General features: G+C 49.5%; 1 protein-coding gene across 1 annotated transcript in view; it reads right to left on the bottom strand.

Moving 5' to 3' along the window:
• The window catches only part of CHID1 (chitinase domain containing 1), a 990,316-nt gene that overhangs the window by 478,034 nt on the left and 506,041 nt on the right, over nt 1-6,241 (bottom strand). The gene's annotated exons all lie outside the window — the stretch shown is intronic.

Below are 6,241 nucleotides of genomic sequence, written 5' to 3'. Positions count from 1 at the left end.
GACCCTGACCCAATGGAGCTTACAATCTACAGAATGGGCCTGATTTAGATATAAATGGTATTGAACAGCAGTAGGGAAGCGGTTGCGCAATAGCATACAACTAATATTGTAATTCAGCAGGAGGCATCTGTAGGAAAAAGACGCCTCCCAGAGCATCTGCGAAGACGCAGCTCTACATCATCAACACAACCATTGGTCATGATGGTTGCACCCCTTGCGATCTGCGTAAGCTGAAGCTTACTCAGGCTTGCCATCAGAACTCTTCTGATGGGTCCAGACGCAGGCCCTGGGCTCAGCATGGCTACCAAACGTGGGTGACATGCAGCTGCTATGTGAAAATATGCTAATGCCTGTAGTAGGCGTCTAAAAGAAAAAGACGCCTCCTGCCAGCATCTCGGATCTGAGTGCTGAGTCCAGTGTTGCATCATCGAATCACCATTGCGATTAATGGCGGCAACATCACCCATCTGAGAGAACCTAAGCTAGCTCAGAAAGGTCGCCACCTACCTGCTTGCGAGGCCAGTAAATCTGCATCAGAAGACGCAGGCAGTGACCTCGCCACTTGCAGAAAATAGGGCTGACATGTTCCCATTTTCTGGAAAATCAGGCAGTGCCGCCGGCGGCGGCAAGTGGCTTGATTGACATGATGCGGCTTGGAGGAACTGCAAGCAATCTTGCAGGAGGAGACGTGCATATGTGCAGTGCGGCATTTGTGCATGCGCAGACCTCTAAACTTATACGTAAATGATTTGGTTTTTGTACATCTATGAATCAGGTCCATAGCAATAAAAACATTCAAACACACACAAGTGACTCATGAAATAAGTATAGCCTCAAAGTCACTGCACTGTCGTGATTCACTTTAGTCAAAAAGTGAGACTAGAAAGGAGTGTTATGGAAGACTTACCATGGTTAACACTCTTTCTGTGAGGTACATTGGGTTCTTTAGGGCAGGGCCGTAACTAGGGGGGGGGCTAAGGGGGCATGCGCCCCGGGTGCAGGATTCGAGGGGGCGCCAAGGAGTTACAGAGGAGCAGGATTTTTTTTTTTTTTACTGGCAGTGCTGTGCTGCTCCAGTGAGACAACAGACAGCTCCCAGGGCAAAGTATCTGACCCACCTGTTTGCCCGCAGCTGGCACCGATGCTGTGCGGGTGAGATCCAGTACCTGGCATCTCTCCTATGTCAGCTTCTGTCTTAAACGCTCTTCTTTGCCATGCAGTGCTGCGACTAGCGTGCGGTGCACCATACAAGCTGTAGAAGCGCACTGTGCTCCCAGTTAGCAGTATCAACCTCTGCTTTGCCTCCCAGATGGGGGGATTTGGTGTAGCTTATAGGGGGGTGTAGTACAGCGATGTAGTGTACCATATAGGTTATGTAGTGTAGTAATGTATTGCAGTATATAGGGGCATGTAGTGCACTGATGTGGTGTAGCCAGGGCCGGTTCTAAGACTTGTGGCGCCCCGGGCAAAATATGGGGGCGTGGCTTCAATTGGGGGCGTGGTCACGACGCTGCAAGAAAATAAATAAATAAATAAAAAGAATACTAACCATCCCCGTTCCTGATCCAGACCCCCTCCGCCGGCGGCACCGCTCTTCTCCCCTCTCTCTTCTCTTCGATCTATGGGAGAGACGTTATTACGTCTCTCCCATAGAACAGCATAGACACTAGAGGTCAATTATGACCCCTAGTGTCTGTGCCACTATGCTGTGCGGTGCGCGATGACGTCATCGCGCATCGCACAGCAAAGGTCCTCTACACGAAGGGAAACTAGACCGTAGCGTCTAGTTTCCCTTCATGGAGAGGACCTTTGCTGTGCGGTGCGCGATGACGTCATCGCGCACCACACAACTAAGGTCCTCTCAATGAAGGGAAACTAGACGCTACGCGTCTGGTTCCCTTCAAAGCGGGGGGGCACAGCAGGGCACTGCGGGGGGCACAGTGGCGGATCTTGCCCTGGTGCGGCGCCCTCCGGAAGGCGGCGCCCCGGGCAAAAGTACCGCTTGCCCGTGGCAAGAACCGCCACTGGGTGTAGCATATAAGGGGATGTAGTGTAGCATATAGGGCATGTAGTGCAGTTCTTATGGGCATGTAGTGTAGTGATGTAGTTCAGCGTGTAGGAAATGTAGTATAGTGATGTAGTGTAGCATATATGGTATGGATTACAGTGCATAGGGGCGTGTAGTGATGTATTATAGTGATGTAATGCAGTGGATAGAGGAATGTAGTGCAATGATGTGGTGTTATGATATAGTGCAATGTATGGGGACACACAGAGGAGCATGTAGTTGAACACGCTTGTGGAGCATGTAACACATAGGGCATTTGAGGCACATAGGGGAATATTGTCCAGTAGTATCCCCTTTTTTCCAAATTTTTGATAATCTGATAATTTTAGTCTGATAGTTTTTTTTGTTTGTTTTGTGCTTTGTTTTTTTGGGGGGAGGGCGCCAAATTACTGCCTTGCCCCGGGTGACGAAAATCCTAGTTTCGGCCCTGTTTAGGGAAACATCGGGGTGTAGAGTGGTTCTTGATCCAGAAGCACCAAAAGGCTAAAGCTTTAGGCTGTCCCAGGATGCACTGGGGCCTCCTCTATAACCTTACCTCCAGGCACTGAGAGCTCAGATTTGTTAACCAGTTCAATGAAGGAGCAGGCAAGAGAGAAGGCAGATGTTAGTTACATAGAACCACATTCTCACGACAGGAGAAGGGACCAGCGGCTAATGCCATACAAACCCATAGAAGCTAGGTGCGTCAGGGTGGGCGACCTGTGGAACCCAATGTACCGCACAGAAAAAGTGTTAACCATGGTAAGTCTACCATAACACTCCTTTTCTGCAGCAGGGTACATTGGTTTCAACAGGGAAACATCGGGGATGTCCTAAAGCAGTTTCTCAAGGGAGGGGACGCGCCTTAGTGGATATGAGAATCCGGCGTCCAAACGAAGCATCCTAGGATGCAAAAGTAACAAAGGCATAGAATCTAAGAAACGTGTTCACTGAGGACAACGTAGCCGCCTTGTACAATTGTTCTGCGGACGAGCCACGGCGGGCCGCCCAAGAAGGTCCAGCAGATTGCGTAGAATGGGCATTAATTGCAGCAGGAGTTGGGAGTCCAGCCTGCACATAAGCTTGTGCAATCACCATTCTAATCCATCTGGCCAAGGTTTGTTTGTTCACAGGCCAGCCACGTTTGTGAAAACCAAACCAGACAAAAAGGGTTTCTGACCTCCTGATAGAGGCAGTCTTCTCCACATAGATACGGAGAGCCCTTACCACATCCAAAGACCGCTGTTTGGGAGACAAATCCGAGGAAAAAAAGGCCAGAACCACAATCTCTTGGTTAAGGTGAAAAGATTACACCACCTAAAGTAAATAACACGGTTCGTAGAACTGCCTGGTCATGGTGAAATATCAGAAAGGACGGACGACAGGACCAGACGCCTAAGTCTGACACGCGCCTTGCAGAGGCAATAGCCAGCAAGAACAGGACCTTGGCCATGAGCCATTTAAGGTCCACCGACTCAAGAGGTTCAAATGGAGACTCTTGCAGGGCATTCAGCACAACAGTAAGATTCCATGGAGCCACAGGATGGACATAGAGAGGCTGAATTCGAAGGACACCCTGAGTGAAAGTATGAACATCAGGAAGAGACAATTTTTTTTCTGAAACCATACCAACAAGGCAGATATGTAAACCTTGAGGGAGGCCAGACGGAGACCTAAGTCCAGGCCTCGTTGAAGAAAAGCCAGAATTCTGGAAGTTCTGAACTTAGAGACATCATAATTCTTATCAGCACACCAGGTGAAGTAAGAAATCCAAACCCTGTAATAAATCCAGGCAGATGCTGGACTGCAGGCTTTCAACATAGTCTGAATAACCACCTCTGAAAAACTTTGGCCCTCAGGAGTGATGCTTCAATAGCCACACTGTCAAAGCCAGTCTGGCCAGGTCTGGGTAGACATAAGGGCCCTGTACGAAGAGGCCTGAGGAAGTAGAAGGGGACGCCCCATCGACAGACCCTGCAGGTCTGAGAACCAATGCCTTCTGGGCCATACTGGAGCGACTATCAGTAGCGATCCTCCTTCTTGTTTGAACTACCGTAGGACCCTGGGCAGAAGTGACACCGGAGGGAACACGTAGGGCAGCCGGAAGTTACATGTAATTGCCAATGAGTCCACAAATGCTGGCTGAGGATCCTTGTGATTGTGTCGATACGCCATCAGGTAGGCCCTACCTGTCCACTAGGAGTTGAAAGACTTCCAGATGAAAACTCCACTCTCCGGCATGTACGTCCTGGCGACTGAGGAAGTCTGCTTCCCAGTTTAGGACGCCTGGAATGAACACTGCCGTTATTGCTGGCAGTGCCAAAAATCCTTCGTTGGGCCCAACAAAGGATTTTTTACACTTCCATCATTGCTATGCGGCTTCGAGTGCAGCCTTGATGATTTATGTAAGCCACCGTGGTGGAATTGTCTGACCGTACTTGAACGAGCCTGTTCCGTACCAGAGGCAGGGCGAGAGATAGCGCATTAAACACCGTCCTCAGCTCCAGAATGTTTATTGGGAGGAGTGACTCCTCCTTGGTCCAGCAACCTTGAAAAGAGTGTTGCTTTAACACCACGCTTTATCCCCTCAGACTGGCGTCCGTTGTCAGCAGGTCCCAGTCGGGGATCCAAAAGGGACGGCCCCTGCTTAATTACTGTTCCTGGAGCCACCAGGTCAGCGACAGACGAACCTCCAGAGTCAAAGTGATCATGTGAGATCTGATCCGCTGAGGTAGATTATCCCACTTGGAAATAATTAACCTCTGTAGAGGACGGGAATGAAGTTGAGCATACTCTGTCATGTTGAATGCCGACACCATCAGGCCAAGTACTTGCATCGCCGAGTGTATCAAAGCACCTTAACTTGTCCTGAAGTTTCAGGACTTTCTCTGGAAACAGAAACAGCCACTGACTGTGTGTGTCCAGTAGTGCCCCCAGGTGCACCATGCTCTGAGCTGGGACCAGCGAGGACTTCTTCCAATTGATGAGCCACCAATGGGATTGTAGGAAGGTTACCATCAATTGTAGATGACTGAGGAGGACATTGCGGGAACTTGCCAGAATCAGCAGGTCATCCAGATATGGCAGGATTCTGACTCCCTGGCGATGGAGATGAGCCGTCATCACGGCCATGACCTTGGTGAAGATCCGAGGAGCCATAGCTAGTCCAAATGGCAGAGCCTGGAATTGATAGAGGAGGTTGCCAATAGCAAACCGCAGAAACTGCTAATGCGACATGGCAATAGGTATATTCAGGTAAGCATCCTGTATATCCAGGGATACCACATAGTCTCCGGGTTCCATAGCCAGTACAATGGAGCGCAGTGTTTCCATACGAAACTTTGACACTCTCAAAAACTTGTTCAGAGATTTTAGGTTGAGTATAGGCCAGAAGGGCCCATTTGGCTTCGGGACTAGAAAAAGGGTTGAATAATAACCTCTGCCTCTCTGAGGCTGAGATACCGTCACTACTATTCCTGTACTCAGGAGAGAACTGACAACTGTTTGCAAAGCTTGCGCTTTTAACGGGTCCGAAGTTAGAACAGTGGTGCAAAACTGGCGAGGGGGATGACACTTGAAAGAGACCGCGTACCCGTGAGAGACAACTTCCAGCACCTATGCATCTAAAGTGGTCTTTAACCAAACCTGGGTGAACTGTAGAAGTCGGAACCCCTCCCTGGGGTACCCCAGGGGGAGGCCCGCCCCGTCATGCAGCAGGCTTGTCTGGTTTAGAAGCAGGCTGATGGGCCGCCAAGGATTGTTTGGCCTTGGTGGTTTTGGGAGCATGAGATTGTCTCGGGTATGCCTGACCTTTAGCTTTCCCTTGATGCCTTCTGTGCAGAAGGATTAGTATTTGGGAGAAAAGCTGTCTTAGCAGTTGCCAATTCACACACAATTTTATTCAGGTCTTCCCCAAACAGAATGTCCCCAGTGAAGGGGAGTACCCAGTGAAGCGAGCCAAAGCCGGTTAGACAGAGGGAATTTCTTCCCTGGAGTAGACCAGGTTTCCCATCTGACGTCCACTAAATGGTCAGAATGGGGTAATAGATTTTTAACCACTTTCTACCGTTTAAACATATCAGTTTTCTTAGCCAAAGTAGTGGGATCCTCATCGAAGAGATTTGTAGGATTTGCTTAATAGCAACCACTAGGGCAGGGACATCAATCTGCAAGGGAGAATCCTCATCAGTAACA

Source organism: Pseudophryne corroboree, chromosome 11, assembly GCF_028390025.1.
Source record: "Pseudophryne corroboree isolate aPseCor3 chromosome 11, aPseCor3.hap2, whole genome shotgun sequence".
Lineage (NCBI taxonomy): Eukaryota > Metazoa > Chordata > Amphibia > Anura > Myobatrachidae > Pseudophryne > Pseudophryne corroboree.
This window is presented reverse-complemented; position numbering and strand designations above follow the sequence as displayed.